The sequence below is a fragment of the Choloepus didactylus genome, chromosome 25, assembly GCF_015220235.1.
Source record: "Choloepus didactylus isolate mChoDid1 chromosome 25, mChoDid1.pri, whole genome shotgun sequence".
In the NCBI taxonomy this organism is placed as follows: Eukaryota; Metazoa; Chordata; class Mammalia; order Pilosa; family Megalonychidae; genus Choloepus; species Choloepus didactylus.
In genome coordinates, this window is record NC_051331.1 from 258,820 (window position 1) to 276,298 (window position 17,479).

Consider the following 17,479-nt stretch of genomic DNA (forward strand, 5'->3'; position numbering starts at 1 on the left):
TATACACATGATGGAATATTATGCAGCTGTAAGACAGAACAAAGACATGGATCATGTAATAATGTGGATGAACCTTGAGGACATTATGTTGAGTGAAGTTAGCCAGAAACAAAAGGACAGATTCTGTATGGTCTCACTAATATGAACAGACATTAATGAACAAACTTTGGGAGTTAAAAGCTGACAACACAGGCGACCAGGAGATAGAAAGAGGACAGAGATCAGCCATTTGATGCTGAAGGACTACAGAATGTTTAGGATTGATTGCATAGATCCAGAAATAGATAGCATAATACTGTGTGATGGTAGCACGATATTGTAAGTACACTGAACAAAGATGTCTGTGAGTAAAGCTGAAAGAGGTGGGATAGGAGAATGTATGACACCAGAGGTAAAGATAGATGATAAAGACTGGGACTGTATAACGTGGCAAAAACTGGAGTGGCCAATGACTGTTACTAAATATACAAATATAAAAATGTTTTTGCATGTGGGAAAGCAAATGAATGTCAACCATGTAGAAATTTGAAAAAGGGATGGTATTCAGGAAAAAACATAATCAAAGCAAACTGGAGTCTATGGTCAACAATAACATTGTAATATACCTCCATGAAATGTAACAAAGGCAATATGCCAATGCTAAATGTGTATGAGAGGGGGATATAGGGGAGTAATATGAGATTCTTGGTAGTGGTGTTATTTGCTGTCCTTAGTAGTATATTGTATTGTATGACATGTTATTTTTCTTTTTATCATTTTTTCTTATTGCTAAAAAACAAAACAAAACAAAACAATCTTTCTTGTAGTAATCAGTATGTTCAAGTGCTGATTGTGGTGATAAATGTACAACTTTATGATGATACCATGAACAACTGATTGTACACTGTGGATAAATGTATGGTATGTGAATATAACTCTATAAAATTGTAGGAAAAAGTATATATAGGAGTAAAAGTATTGGAGAAAACATGGTGAGAGGGATGATGCCTCACCAATATGGACTAACTACAATGTGTAAACTCAGAATTGAATCTTAGAACATAGCCTAACATGGACACAATAATTGTAATAGTCCCTAGATTGTAAGCTCTTACAGCAGTTAACTCTATCCCTGAATTGTAAGGCCTATCTCTAAACTTTGAGATGCTGATCCCCTAGCGTATAACCTGATTGGTCTCTGGAACAATGCATATCTCTGAGACACCTGAAACTCAGAGCTAGAGCTCGGCTGATATGAATGTCAGTATTAGTGCATACAGCCACTGTCAAAAAAAAAAGAAAAAAAAAAAAAGCTGAAAAAGAGCCCAGACTTCAATTAGTGATATGAATGAAGCAGGTCTGGTTAAGACCAGGGCAAGCCAGGCCAAAGGATAAAGGTTGAAACTGATTGTGTTTTAAAACTTCAACTTTCATATGAGACCAAGGGAATAGATATCTATTTGGTACAGATCTAAATTTTCTAAACGGTACAACTCTACAGTCGATTTGTTCAAACACCACAATTGCATGGAACTTTGAATAGGAAGTGAGATACGGTAGGTTAGTATATGCTGGAGTGAAATAGTGACACATCCTAGAGTAATTTGGGCAGATAATAAAAAATATATTTACAGCCTCCCCCTCCCCAGTCCCGAGGATCTGGGGGAAGGTGCGGATGTGTTGGACATCCTCACCGGGACTGGTGTTGATTTTGTCACAAACATTGGGACTGGCGGTTTGATGTGCTGAGCCCTCGAGCATGGGACTTGCCCTTATGAAGCTCATTACCACAGAGTCTAAAGTTGTATGTAATGGTGCCTAAGAGTCTCCCCCTGAGTACCTCTTTGTTGCTCAGATGTGGCCCTCTCTCTCTCTAACTGAGCCATCTCGACAGGTGAACTCGCTGCCCTCCCCCCTACCTGGGACCCTACTCCCAGGGGTGTAAATCGCCCTGGCAACGCAGAGTATGACTCCTGGGGATGAATGTGGACCTGGCATTGTGGGACTGAGAGTATCTTCTTAACCAAAAGGGGGATGCAAAATGAGACAAAATAGTTTCAGTGGCTGAGAGATTCCAAATGGAGTCGAGAGGTCACTCTGGTGGACATTCTTATGCACTATATAGATAACACCTCTTAGGCTTTTATGTATTGGAATAGCTAGAAGTAAATACCTGAAACTACCAAACTCCAACCCAGCAGTCTGGACTCCTGAAGACAATTCTATCATAATGTAGATTACAAGGGGTGACAGTGTGATTGTGAAGACCTTGTGGATCACACCCCCTTTATCTAGTGTATGGATGAGTGGAGGAATGGGGATAAAAACTAAAGGACAAATGGGGTGGGATGGGGGGATGATTTGGGTGTTCTTTTTTCACTTTTATTTTTTATTCTTGTTCTGGTTCTTTTTGATGTAAGGAAAATGTTCAGAGATAGATTGTGGTGATGAACGCATAACTATGTTATCATACTGTGGACAGTGGATTGTATATCATGGACAATTGTATTGTGTGTGAATGTATTTCAATAAAACTTAATTAAATAAAAAAAAAAAAAAAAAAAAAAAAGATGTCCTACTCCACAGCTATGCTCCTGCAACCCCAAAAGACAGCCAAAGGAGCAATATTCAGAAGTGGTATGAAAAAAAAGCAAAGTAATAAAAATACTGTCACCCAAGAGGCATATTTGAATTTCCAGATATTTGTTTTTACTGTCTTATCTACAAACTTAAAAATATGGCAAAGTGTTGAGATTATGATGTTCTCCTCAGTATCTTCCCCAAGGCCCTCTTGGTTTGTGTTCCTCAGGCTGTAGATGTAGGGGTTCAACATGGGGATGACCAACAGGTACATCACTGAGGTCACTGCACTCTTCCTGGGTGAATGAGAGTAAACTGAACTCAGGTACACTCCCAGACCTGTCCCATAAAATAAGCAAACAACTAGGAGCTACAAGTGGAAAAGGCTTTATACTTCCCACTTGAAATTGGGACTCTCAGAATGGATGAAACAATTCTAGTGTAAGAGAAAAGAAACCCTGTGCATTAGTTAGGGTTCTCTAGGGAAACAGAATCAATGAGAGGTGTCTCTGATTATCAAATTGTAAAAGTGACTCACACAACTGTGGGTATGCATGAGTCCAAATTCTGCAGAGCTGTCAACAAACTGTCAACTCCAAGGAAGATGTCTGATGAACTCCTCAGGAAACGAACCAGCAACTTCAATGAACTCCTCAGGAAATGAACTGGGATCTTCAATGAATGTGTTCAATGAACTCCTCAGGAAATGAACTGGCAACTTCGATGAACTCCTCAGGAAATCCTTCACTGGGCAGCCAAAGAAGAAGTGAAGGTCCTCTGTCTGTCTTGCTTATAAGTCTTCAACTGATTAATTGGATCAAATCCAGCCAACTGCATTCTCTCATTGTGGAAGGCACGCCCTTTGGTGAGTCATCAGTCACAGCTGCAGCCAATTGACTGATGATTTAATAAACCAGCCTGTTGGTTTATTAACCAGCCTCAAATGTCCTCACAGCAGTTGTTAGGCCAGTGTTTGCTTGACCAGACAGCTGGGTCACCTGGCCAAGTTGACACATGAACCTAACCATCACACCCCGATAATGGAATTGCAGCAAAGATGGCACTAATAAAATGCATTAATATATTACTGAATGAGGTGTCAGAACAGGCAAGTTTGGGGAGTTGAGGAGGGTTGCAGAAGAGATGAGGAATCTCCACATCTGAACAAAACATTAGTTGTGACACCATTAACCAGTGCACCTGGGAGCCCAAAATACTGATGATAAAAGACAGTAAAACCAGCAGGCCACACAGCCAGGGGTTCATGATAACAGTATAGTGGAGGCATGACAGATTGCCACAAACCTGTCATAAGCCATCACAGTCAGAATCAGACTATTAAAACAGCCAAAAAATTTGAAAAGGACAACTGTATCAGGAAATCTGTAAAAGAGATGACTCCTCTGTGAGTCTGGATATCCATAACCATCTTTGGGACTGTGGTAGAGGTGAAATTGAAGTCATCCAAGGACAGGTAGAAGAAGAAGAAGTACATGGGGGTGTGGAGTTGGGAGTCAGAGCTGACAGCATGATGAGTAGGTTCCCCAGCACAGTGACCAGGTACAAGGACAAAAACAGCCCAAACAGGAAGGGATGTAGTTTTGGGTCAGCTGAGAGCCCTAAGTGGATGAAGTCTGAGACACTGGTTCCTCAAAGCCAAGCCATATTTAAAAAAGAAAAGAGGGTTTTGTTATAATTACACATACACTCATCATTGTGTCATTATTTCCAATTCAAGTAATTAATAGACAAATATTCACCCTTCAGGAACACATATCCTGGTACCTTAGCAATATTTCTCAGTTGTTAGAAACCCATTCTTCTTAGTATCACTTTTCATTATATTATTTTCTGTTCACCTGTTTCTCTAGACACCCACTTAGAGACACTGGGTATAAGAACATCAACCTGAAAATATTCATGAATGCAGTTAAATATCTGTTTTCTTCTGTTGAAGAAACATAAGGGATAAGAAATATTCTCCTTTTAAGAAAAAAAAATGGTCTATTTAGAGGATATTAGGAAGCAGTCAATGGTTCTTTATTTTATCAAAATGACATGAAATAAATTCTCTTGATTTTGGGCAATTGTATTCATACCTTTTAGAACTATGCAATAAATAGTCTAATGCCATTTTATTGATGTTTGACTCCTGATAGCATTTAAGGCTCACCATCAACATTGCTTCCACCCCACATAGGGTTATTGTGATAAGAAATCCTGGTGCTCTCTTCTTTAGCATTAGCCAGAGATTTAAGCCATACAAGAAAAGTCCCAGCATGAGGACTCTAAGCACAGTCTCACCCACTAACCAGAATAGAAACACAAGTCCCACCTCTTATCTTTCTTCCTCAAGCCAGTTTCAGAGAAAACTTGGAGACCTATCCTGCTGTACACCAACAACTACCTTACACAAGTTATAACATTTCCAGACACTCTTGGTGTGTGTGCACATGTGTGTGTCCATAATCTGTCATGAAATCTGAACCACGTTTTGTGTGGTGGTCCATTCTCTGGCTTTAAAAGAGTCAGAGAAACCTAGAACCTGACAATGTGATTCCATACTAAAGGCAAGTGAATTTAAGCTGTTGCTATTTATAGGTAATACTTTAACCTGCATAAGGAATTTGTTGGAAGAAATTAAGTAAACTATTATAGACAGAATACTCAGTGTGGTGGTACCATTTTGTGGTTGATACTTATAAATACCCTAGTTCTGTCAAAATGTATGGAAGCCCAAGCTACAGTCTAGAACTAACAAAATCAGAAAGCCTACATAGGAAGCCCTTGGTGATCTTAAGTACATCTAGAGCTAAGAACTATTGCCGTAGAAAAATGCCAGGTTCTTAGTAAATGGTCCATTAATTTCACCTACTATTATTATCATGAGTACCCATGCACCATATTAAAATGCAAACATTTAAAATATTTGTTTCGTATGTTACAGGGTCTTAAAGGATTGCCAGTAACATTTGATCTTTCCTACTATTCCTACATTTTCCATTTTACTTGTAATTATGTCCCTCTAAGACAATCACTGTCCTGAATGTGGTTGGTACTTTTACCTGATACTGTTTCTATAATGTTAGCAATGAGTTAAGTATTGATAAAGAGTTTTCTTATAAATTTACCCAAATTTTCTTTTACTTGTCACATCAACCTACAAAACATTCTAATTTAGCAACATTGTGTTTTTTTAAGAAATTTTATTTTGAAATAAATTCAAACTTACAGGAACAGTTGCAAAAACAGTTCAAACCCCATACATAGAACCCCAGCATACCCCAAACCCCCTCCCCTGATACCCCAATCCACCACCTTTAACATCCTGTCATACCACCATTTCTTTCTTTCCCTCCCTCTCTCCCTCCCTCCCTCCCTCCCTATCTGTCATCCATCATCTATTGCTCTGTCCTCTGAACTTATGAGAGCAAGCTGCATGCATCTTTAAACAAACACTATAATTCACATACATCTTTCCCAGGGACAAGAATATTCTTTTATGCAATCCCATTAAGCACAGCTAAAAAGTTCAAGAAATTCAACATTGATACAAAGCTTACATTCTATATTTCCTTTTTTTTCCCCTTATGTCCCATCTGTGTCCCTTTGAGCCTCCTCTCCTCCATCATCAGATCCCATCCAGGATCATCCTTGACATTTAATTGTCATCTATTTAGACTGCCTTTTTTTTCAATTGTGGAAACATATATACAGCCTAAATCTTCCCATTCCACCCCCTCCCTTGCATTCCATTAGTGGGGTTAATCACATTTAGAATGTTGCAATGCTATCAGATTCCCACCATCCATTTCTAGAAGTTTCCCTTTACCCCAAACAGAAACCCTACACTCATTTCTTAACTCCCCATTGCCCCTTCCCCCATTTCTCAGAACCCCTACTCTACTTTTCATTTCTATGGTCATATTCTCTGACACTTTCTTTGTGTTTACTGTGGGGCTTAAATTTAACATCTTAAATCTATAAAAATCTTGTTTTTCTTTGATACCAACTTAACTTCAATATGACACATAAACTATGTTCCTTTACTCCTTTATTCCCCCACCTTTATGTAGTTCTTGTCAAAAATTACATATTTTTACATTGATTCCAAAACCACTGATTAATCATTACAGTTTATGTACTTTATATCCTGTAGGAAGTAAATTGTGGACTTACAAATCAAAAATACAGTAGTACTGGTATTTATATTTACCATGGGATCTTTACTGGAAATCTTCATTTCTTCATGTAGTTTCAGTCAATTGTTTAGTGTCCCTTCCTTTCAGCCTGCTCAACTCCCTTTAGCTTTTCTTATAGGACTGATCTACTGGTGGTGAAGTCCCTCAGCTTTTGATTATCCAGCAAAGTTTTCATCTCCCCATTTTTACCCTCCAGGTGTTTGTGACTTCTCCAAGTCTCTGATGGTTTTTGACTTCTATTTGTGGTCAGAGAACGTGCTTTGAACAAATTCATTTTTTTTAATTTATTGAGGCTTGTTTTTATGTCCCAGCATATGGACCATTCTGGAGAAAGATCCATAATCACTAGAGAAGAATGTATGTCCCAGTGACCTGGGATGTAATGTTCTATATATGTCTGTTAAAATTCTCTATCTCTCTCTCTCCTTTCTTTGTTTCTCTGTCAATAGGGCTCTCTTTAGTATCTGAAGTAGGGCAGGTCTTTTATTAGCAAAATCTCACAGCATTTGCTTGTCTGTGAAAAATTTAAGCTCTCCCTCAAATTTGAAGGAGAGTTTTGCTGTATAAAGTATTCTTGGTTGGAAATTTTTCTCTCTCAGAATTTTAAATATTTCATGCCACTGCCTTCTTTACCTCCATAGTGGCTGCTGAGTAGTCACTACTTAGTCTTATTTCCTTTGTATGTGGTGAGTCATTTTTCTCTTGCTGCTTTCAGAACTTGCTCCTTTTCTTCAATATTTGACAGTCTGATCAGAATATGTCTTGGAGTGGGTTTATTTGGATTTATTCTATTTGGAGTTTGCTGGGAATTAATACTTTGTGTATTTATATTGTGCAGAAGGTTTGGGAAGTTTTCCCAACAATTTCTTTGAATACTCTTTCTAGATCTTTACCTTTCTCTTCCCCTTCTGGGACAACAATGATTCTTAAATTTTGATGTTTTATTTTATCTATCATATCCTTGAGATCCATTTTGATTTTTTTGATTTTTCCCCCATTCTTTCTTTTGTTCTTTCATTTTCCATTCTGTGGTCCTCAAGGAGGCTGAGTTGTTGTTCACCTTCCTCTAATCTTGTGTTATGATTATCCAGAGTCTTTTTAATTTGACCTACAGTTTCTTTAATTTCCATAAGATCTTCTATTTTTTTATTTACTCTTGCAATATCTTCTTTATGCTCTTCTAGGGTCTTCTTCATGTCCTTTATATCCTGTGCCATGCTCTTATTGCCCATCTGTAGTTCTTTGATTAATTGTGCCAAATACTGAGTGTCTTCTGACCTTTTGATTTGCATGTTTGGGTTTGGGTTCTCCATATTATCTGGTTTTATCATATGCTTTAAGATTTTCTGTTGGTTTTTGGCATCTTGACATTTGCTTTACTTGATCCCTAATGCAACATTGTGTTTCATGTCTATGTAGAGTGCATACATCTCATTAAAATCTAGTTTAACTGATGCATGGTATTGCCTGGGGGATGAACTCCACTTTACTTATCAGTTTCTTATTTTAACAAACCTTTCAAAATTCTTCTCTCCATTAAAAAATGAGTTTTAATAATGAATTCATGAATGATATGTATATAAATAGTACTGATCTATGCTTGTTTAATTAATTTTACTATTAATTACTTATATTTGTTCCACAGTAGAAAAATGTAACAATTACCTACTTGCACTTGTTATTAAGCCCTAGAATCAGATATGAACCTGATGTCATTTAAGTAATAGTCATTTTATGAATGCACCACATAAAATTTCCAACTTGCATAGTAAGTATCTATATTCTCAGACTCAAAGTTGTGCTTCAAAATGAAGTACTACACATTGAAAATCCAAATGGTGAGCTGTTTTTATTGTATAAAATTCAGTTTTTAAAAGTAGCTTATTTGGGTAATTCAAAGATGAATTCACTCCCTGTGAAGAAATCAATGATTTTGCTTCAATCTGCTCTCAGGGACCAAAGCAGTTTTGAAGAAGAGAAACACTCATCCCTCTCTGATGGAAAGGACATAGCCCTAGAACAGGAGCCAGAGAAACTAAATATGAGTCCCATATCTTTCAACCCCTGGAATTAGATTTTAATGACTATTTGTGCAGCAGATTTATTGAAGAAATACTAACCCTAAAATATTTAACTTTTATTTTCAATTATATGACAGAGAGGTTGAAACCTATCTTATCTGAAAACATGGGATGATGGAATAACTGGAAACCCTAAAATGTGACTCAGACCACACAATAAGATGCACTTTTTCCTTGTCCTTCTCCATTTAGTCTTACTGCTTTAATTTTTATGAAAATCTGCCAAAATTTTTAAGTAATATGTTGGAGAGCCTATTAAGTGAAGAACAGGTTCCGTACAAAAGTCAGGACACAGAACATTAAATACAATTGTTTTCGTGACTCAAGTCCTAATGCTTCTCCCTGGAAATGATGAAAGCACAAGTAGGAAGCCACCCACTGTGTGGTTTCCATAATACTTCCAGTTCTCCCTGTGAACTAAAGAAGTATAATCAATATTTTTAACAGAGATCTTTTAAATTTGCTTCCCTATTATGCCATGCACTATACAGGTTCTAGGGAATCAGATGAATGGGACAAAGTAATTTCCCTCCAACCACTCTGGACAAACAACAAAAGTAAAACTGCAGGTTGGATTTCTAGGGGAGCATTCTGTACAGTTTCCCCCCGTTTGGATTCTCACTACCCAGATATACCTGGCTTCTATCCTTTCAACACCAGCACTTGTTAAAAAATAACAAAAATGACATGCTCATGTCCTCATCTGTAAAAGAGCAATAATATTTGCATATGTATTTTGGGAATGAATATACTGTTGAAACGAAGATGGTATTTAGAAAACTGAGCTCAGTGCCTTGCACTAGGAAGCCTAAGACAACTTTTTGTTATATTTTGATTTCTGTCATCCTCCTTGTCATCGTTATCATAATCCTCACCTTGATAATTTTAGAGTGCTTAGTGGACTGATTATAGTGGCTCATTTATATTCTAGGGAGGCTATTTCAATGGATGATGTAACCAGTGGTGGAGAAGAGAAGGAAAAGGAATAACAGTAATGAATTCCCTCCTAGAAACAAAAATTAAACTCCATAAGCCTCTGAACTTAAACTTTACATTTCAGAGCCCATCCATTTGGCTATCTCTTCTGCTTTGTTCTAATGGTAAGGAAAACATGCTCACACACACACTATTACATCCAATATCTCCTAAATAACTCACAGGGCTGGGCTGTGCTTCCCCTGGGTCATGATCAAGAACTGTGGATTCACTGAGGCTTCTTGGCCAGATGAGTGATGAAGGTTGAGACTCTGCACTCTAGCCTGGTAGGGAGACATGGTCAGGCCTGGGCCTCCTTATGCAGACAATGATGCTGAGATGGGAGCCATAGTCCCTGGGAAAGGCTCTAGTGGGCCTAGTAGTGGTCATTTTAGGACAGCAAATATGGCTACCTGGGATCTAGGGCCCTTCTGAGATGACAGGTGCCACCCCTGCCCCCAGGCCTTATGTGTAGAGACCCCAGTACCTTCTCCTCCCCACCACACTCCAATGAGCTCTAAGACCTTTGAGAGGTGAAGGCAGGTCAGGAACCCAAGTCCTACCCAGGCCTTGAAGACCGCTGAGGACCCAGATCAGAGGATGAGCCAGACCACCTGGGTTCAAACCCTGCTCCAGTAACTGACCAGCTGGGTGACAGTGTGCTAAACCTCTGCATGTCTCACTCCCTCAGCTGTCAAACAGCAGGGATTCCGAGACCTACTTTGCAGAGTTATTGTGGGGATTCATTATAGGGTAGTGTATGTGGAGAGCTCAGAATAGATCTGGCACAAAGTAACACCAGTAAACAAGTTCATGATCATCACCATTGTCATCATAATCATCATGTGACAAGAGAGTGTCACAGCCCACGCAGTCTCTCAAGGGGGCCAGCATATGCCATTCAGCCAGAGACCACCAGGACACACCTGCAGTTGAACAGTTGGGGCTATCACTCATTGCAGTGTGGGAGAGCATGTAACACGGACATGCATGTCTCCATAAGACAGTGTGAGAAATAAATGATTATTAGACTGGGATTTAGTTGGCAGATTTGGTAGAGAGTCTAACAGTGCTCTAGACTGGATGCTGTCAGAAAGTGGGGGCAATTCTGGGGGGAGGGGCAGACTAGAGCAAGGGTAAAGCTGTATGTAATTGGGTAAGAAGCAGCAGCCACTTATTTCAGCTGAGAGACAAAGATATTTGACATGTTGCAGGCTGCACAGAGACAATGATTTTTCTCATCTTACCACGGTCTCAGAGTGGACTTGTCAGCTGCTGATGTTCTGTGAGATTTTGTCCAGATGGACATTAGTGTTAGATATGTTTCCTCAAGTCAGGGGCTGTTTTTCTTTCTCCAGCCTCGTCTCTCACATGCATTCATTCAATAATCATTTAAGGAGCCCTGGCAAGGTGCTAGGCTCTGAAGGAGGCAATGCGCACACAGTGGTGAACAAGACAGATGTGTCCCCTGCCCCCTGGAGTTCCCAGCCTAGAGGTGAAGCAGGAACTGGAGGAGAGAGAAAAGAGGAGGAGCAGGTGTTGCTGTCTAAAGGTGAGGGAGTGTTCCCTAAAGAAAGTACAGGGACACTGAGTGGGAAAGGTGATGGCCTGTGGAAAGGTGGTGGCAGCCCATTGGGGACCCAGGGATGGTTTGGACAGGCAACTGCAGAGCTAGGCCAGGGCTGGAACTCTAGGCCCAGGAGACTGCATTAAGGCTTTTCATGGCATGCAGTTTATAAAGACAACAACAAGGAAAACAGAAAAGGAAATAAACAAGGCAAGAATTGATGATTTTTAATACAAACATAGAAATATTTGTGTATCTGCAATATATTAAGTAAAAAATAGAAGTTACCAAAAAGTATGTACAGGATGCTCCAATTAAATACACACACACACACAATATATATATCCAAGACAAGTTGACACCAAATCTTAGCTTTTATAAGTCAAATTTATGATGCAGTAATAAAAAGTCTATTGAGGACTTCCTGATTATATAAACACTTATGGAAATCAAATATTTACAAATACTATTTATTAGTTTAGATGCAACTATATATTTAACTTCTACAACATATGAAGTAATATATATTGCTCATTTCCACTTTCAAACATTAAATTGCATTTATACCAGCAACCTTATCTCCATGTGCTACATTTGATCATCTTTCCTTCCTGAATCTAAAAGCAAGAAAGGAAATTCAAGTTAGAACTAAAAATGAGATGCATATATGTTCAAGGATGAGTATAAAAATGTTCAAATGCTTTAAGACATGTTCTAAATACAGCTTTGCTATGGACCTAATTGGGCTGTTTTCCAGTTGGAGTCCTGCCATTGATGCTTCACAAGAGATGCTGAGTGGGGGACACCTCCAGGTATTCAGATGTGGTTTGGACACAGGGAAGGTCAACTGTACACCAGGTTGATTTGGACATTAAATTGAAAGTGATGGAGAGCAAGGAGCCATGAAGCAGAGAGGGGACATGATGATGTATAGGAACTGGGATTCCAATTTAGAGAAACTTTTACTCAAATGACACAGACATCCATGCAAAAACACGTTCTACATAGCAGCCATTCAACCTCACAATGTGGAGAATGTGTCAGCTCTGAAAACTGTGATGACCCATCACCATATTGCTTACAGTTCTATCACTGACGCAGAGAGATTCAAAGTTGGTAGCAGGAAGAAGAGCTCTCAACTTCATTCCTACAGTCCTCGAAAGTTTTTCAATAAATCTGTGATAAAGCAAAAACACGGAAGTCTTTGTAACTATTAGGATTTACACTGATGGTCTCACCAAGGTACTCATGATAATGCAGTTTCCTTCAACCCACCTTTCTGGCTTGGATCTTCCCCCATCTGGCATGATCGCATCAGATGTGCACCTGTAGACATGCCTTCCTCCGAGAAGGTGCAGTGCCTCTCCGACCTGACCACTGTGTGCCACGTCAGCACAGCGCAGCTCCCCACAGACAGATCACATTGGGCCCCGCAGCAGCGCTGTCCCAACCCCTGCCCCAAATCAGCATGAAGTTCAGGCAATAAAAGTCAAACGGGCACAGAAAGGGAAGTGCCCACAGTAAGTCTTTACATTCATTTCCAGACCACATACAGTGTAAAAAGACAGCACAGGCTACTTCTGGGAACTGTATCATTTTCTGATTATCCAGCATCAAATTTCATAAGACTGACCTTGGTTGAAGTGAGTGTTTCATCATGCAATTGTATTACTGGTGATGTTGCAGCACACATTACCTGCTCAAAGGGTGGATGTTTAGTTTCACCATCCAGTGGGAGGCTGGAATCTTCCTGTTGAAAATGGGCAATGCCAACACATCGCTCATGCTGTAGGCGCCGGCGCCCAGATCCTGCACTGTCCTAGAGGCTGGCGGCGAAGTCGTGCACCAGCCCGGGCTCAATCACCCCCTCCACCTCGAGCACCCAGGCCATCTTCCGACCTCGCCGCCCCGGGCTTGCAGCGTGGTCTCCGCGGCCTTGGCGAAAAGGGCCTGAGCTCCGCGGGCGTGTCCTGGGGGAGGGCACGTGAGCAGCCTCCGGGGCTGCACGGAGAATGGTCACCAGGGGTGGCGCAGGCGGCGAGCAGGGCGTGAGTAGCCGGGACCCCGCGGGCAGGGCCGGGCGAGTCCCGCGAGCAGCTGCAGCGGGAGCGACGCGGCCGCGGGCAGGGCCTGGTTCCCGCAGGAGGCGCTGAGGAGCTCCCGCCGCCGCCCGCCCCAGGCGCCCCGGGGGAGTGGCTACCGCTGCAGCTGTCGCCGCCCACCGCGCCCCGGGGGCCCCGGCTGCATCCTCCCCGGGACTGCCCCGGAGCGGGAGCACAGCCCTGCCTGACCGCCGCGAGGGGCCGAGGCCGCCCGCCCCCAGCCTCGGTTCCCAGCCGCCGGCCCGCCCAGGCCAACCCCGCCGCCCGGGCCAACCCCGCCGCCGGGACCAGCTTCAGCTGCGGCCGGGCTCCCTCCCGCCCGTGCCTTTCAACCTTGCAGGGATTAATTCCACTTATCCATACCGTATAATCCCCAATACATTGTTGCCATTATTTAGACAAACTGTTATTACTTGATCAAGAAAGAATAAAAAAAGTTAAAAATTATTTTATTTTACCTTCTTTTCTTCCTTCTCTGAGGATCTTCCTTTCTTTATGTAGATCTGAGTGTCTGACGCCTGCCATTTTCTTTCTAATGAAGAACTTCTTGCAGCCCTGGCAAGGGTGATGTACTGGTGAAAGATTTCCCATATTTTTTGTTCTTCTGAAAAGTATCTTTCTTTAATTTTGAAGCATAAGTTCACTGGATAAAGAATTCCAGGTTGACAGCATTTCTTTTTCCTTTCAACATTTTAAAAATGTCACTCCACTCTCTTCTTGTTTGCATGATTTCTGATAAGATGTCCCATGTGATTCTTACCCCTGTTCCTCTACAGGGAAGGGGGTTTTCTTCTCTTTCTCCTTTCAATATGTCTGAGGGTAGAGGTTTTCCTTGGATGGGGAGGGTTGTTTCTTTTGGTATTTATCTGTTTTCTACACAGTATGTGACAAGTTAAACAGAGCTCTTTCTGTTTGTCTTGCTCTCTGTAAACATCATTAGCACTGCCTCATTAAAGAAGCTGACCTGGGGCTCCTTTCCACTGTGAAGAAAGAGCTCCTGTTGTATGAAGTTCTGTTTCCTTCTGGGACCTCAGTCTCTTGTTCTAGGTGAAATTCTCACTCACTGTTTTTGATTTAGACTGAAGAGACATCAAAATACCTAAAGAAAGGCTGGATCCACCTCACTCCCAACCAAGGAAATGCAAGTGAAATCACCCATGGCACATAATTTTCTGCCTCTCAGATTAGCCAAAATGAAAATGATCGATAATATACAATAGTAGTGAAGGTGTGGGGAAAGGGCACCATTGGTGGCAGCAAAAACTAGCTTTTGGAGATCAGTGAGACAGTATCTTTCAAAGTTTAAACTGCACGTACAGTTTACCTCAATTAGCTCCTCTTTACAGAGTTTATCTTACATAAATGCTCAAACATATGCATAAAGATTATATATATGCATATAAATAGATTATATATAGACTCACATATACACATATGTGCATATGTATGTACATTTGACACATGTTTCTTATCCTAAGAAATGAAGAAAATCTAAATCCAGCAATGGGAGAAAAGTATAATAAACTGGGAATTTAGAGTGCATAATTCGCAATCGTTTAAATGAATTAGGTCTATTTATACATATTGGCATGAAAAGATCTCCAAGACATGTATAATCTTACATTAAAGGGCTACTTGAAGACAAAATTATATAGTGTGACTTTATTTACAAGTTTAAAACAATCCAACATTGCTATGTGTACTTATTATGTATAATCTCTGTGTGTATATTGATGTGTAAGTTAAGAAAAGAGTTATCTGTGGGATACATACCAGATCATGTTGGTTATTTCTTGAAAGGGAAGGGAATTAATTTGTCTTCAGCATATGTGTTGAAAAGAGAATTACATTTTTACTCTGCATATATCTTTCCTGCTTGACTATTTTACAATCATGTGTTACTTTAGTAACTAAAAAACAAAAATGAGAGAAAAAGAGAAGACCATAAGCTGGAGAATATTGACTTTAGTGACAACCAGACTAGCTCCTCATATTAATGACTCATATAAACAGTAAATCAGATTAAAGTAGCAACCATGGCTAAATCTGTCTCCCCATTCTGGAGGGGGCCATTCTTTGTTAGTCAGCTCCCTCAGGAATGGCCTTATATTGATTTTTAGCCAATGAACAAGCTCTAGAACTATAAAATGCCCAACTATTCCTGGATGGGTAAAAAATGACTTCTTACTGTAATAAAAGACACTACCTGACTTGTAATAATGATTGTCCTAAAATGTCTGTCTCTATATGTCACTAAGATTCATAACATTGCATGAATGAATTTAATTTATGAAGCAAAGAAGATTTCATCTGTAGTTAGCTACTTGAGGGTTTTGCCTTACACCTAGTCATGGCAAAACCCTTCACTTAGTCTATAGATTCTCTCTCAGATTAGCATTTTTATCTTTGGGTCCATGTGCTGTGCTGCTGAAGCAACTATTCTGCTCATACTGATCTCAAGTGCACTTCTGATTTAATGGAATAACTCAATGACTTCTGCCACTAGGGTTTTGCTGTGTTTTAAGCCTATCACCACTCCCAAAGCAGAGCACAAAGATCTGTCTCCATTTGTTAGAGGTGGCCGATTCTTCATTTTCTCTTGATCTATTTTTGTTTGCTTGTCTGTTTTATTTTTCCCTCCCATATGCATTTTCATCATGGGATTTGTTCCTAATAATCCACCTTTTTCTACATATCTTCTCTTTTTTGGCCATTTATAAGAGGTTTTGGCTTCAATATTTACTTATATTATTTTTGGATATATCATGCATTTCTCAGCAAAAATTAATAAGATCATATCTCAAAGAGAGAGACTCAGAGACTGAAGGAAAAGCAGGAAGGCAGTGAGCAGCAACTAAGTATCATTTGAGCAGGTCTGATGGATAAATGTCTGTGAGAGAGGCAGGTGAGCAACTCATTGATTCTTGGTAGACCAGGGTTCAGTTAACCAGTGGGAAAGTGACTAGCTACACCTCACTGGAGGTGGAGTCCGCAGTGTGGGGTGGGAATGTGCAACAAGGCAGGAGGGCAGAGATTTGGATTCCCTCCAAGTCAGAGCAAGGAAGAAAATGGATTCCCATTCAGGTTTAAGAGGCCAGTGGCCAGGCTCCCAAGGAGCAGGGCAAGTGGTCCCAGATGAATGAGACCCCACCAGGAGCTCATCCTGAATCCCACAGAGACAGGGCAGACTTACCACCAGCAGCTGGAGATGGCCAGTCAGTGCACCAAGGCCTCTAGGCTGATCCTGGAGGCTCCAGCTTGTGGCAGCCCAGCTCTGTTAAGAAACTCTTCACCATGGTTCCCAACCAGGAACTGGGAGCTCTGTGCTTTCTCTGCAAATACAGCTGCTATGGTGGTAGGACAGCGTGAGGCACCCAGGCTCTGTGTGTGTAAGTGCAATAACTTCTGCTAGGAGTGTCCTCATATTTGGGGAGAAATTGGACTTTTTAAATAGGGATTTTCCCCCTTCCCTTTCCTGCAGAATGTGTTGGAGCCAATACTTTGTTCTCTGCAGCATGATATAAAAGAAAGAGTTCAGAGCAGGTCTCAATAGACCCAGATTTCAGAATTGGCTTTAATTAATTAATCAATTAATTAATTCATCCTTTAACAAATGTTTATTGAGTACCTACTATGTATTGCTGAGCACTAGACTCTGGGATGGTAGCATGCATCACAATGAAAGTTATGACTAAATTTGCAACCCAGGAGGGGAGACAAACATTAAAAAGTTAGCAAATGTTCATTAAACAAAATTCACATAAAATAGAACCATATGTTACATGGAACTCCCTTTTTCACCTATCCCTTCCACTCCCCACCTTCCAGCTCCCTGAGGCATAGCTCTGAAGTAGATTAGTGTGCAGGAAGTTTACTGCAATGTGCCCTTGGTAACCAGACTGAAGAAGAACAGAAGCAAGCAGAACCTAGGACAAAACAGAGGTTTAAGTAAAATGGTGATGTAATTACAATTATGGCCTCAACTGATTCCAA

The 17,479-nt window shown here is 40.5% G+C and overlaps 1 pseudogene; it reads right to left on the minus strand.

Annotated features, from left to right (window-relative positions):
• Positions 1 to 2,554: 2,554 nt before the first annotated feature.
• On the minus strand, positions 2,555 to 10,116 carry LOC119520174 (annotated as a pseudogene).
• Positions 10,117 to 17,479: the final 7,363 nt, after the last annotated feature.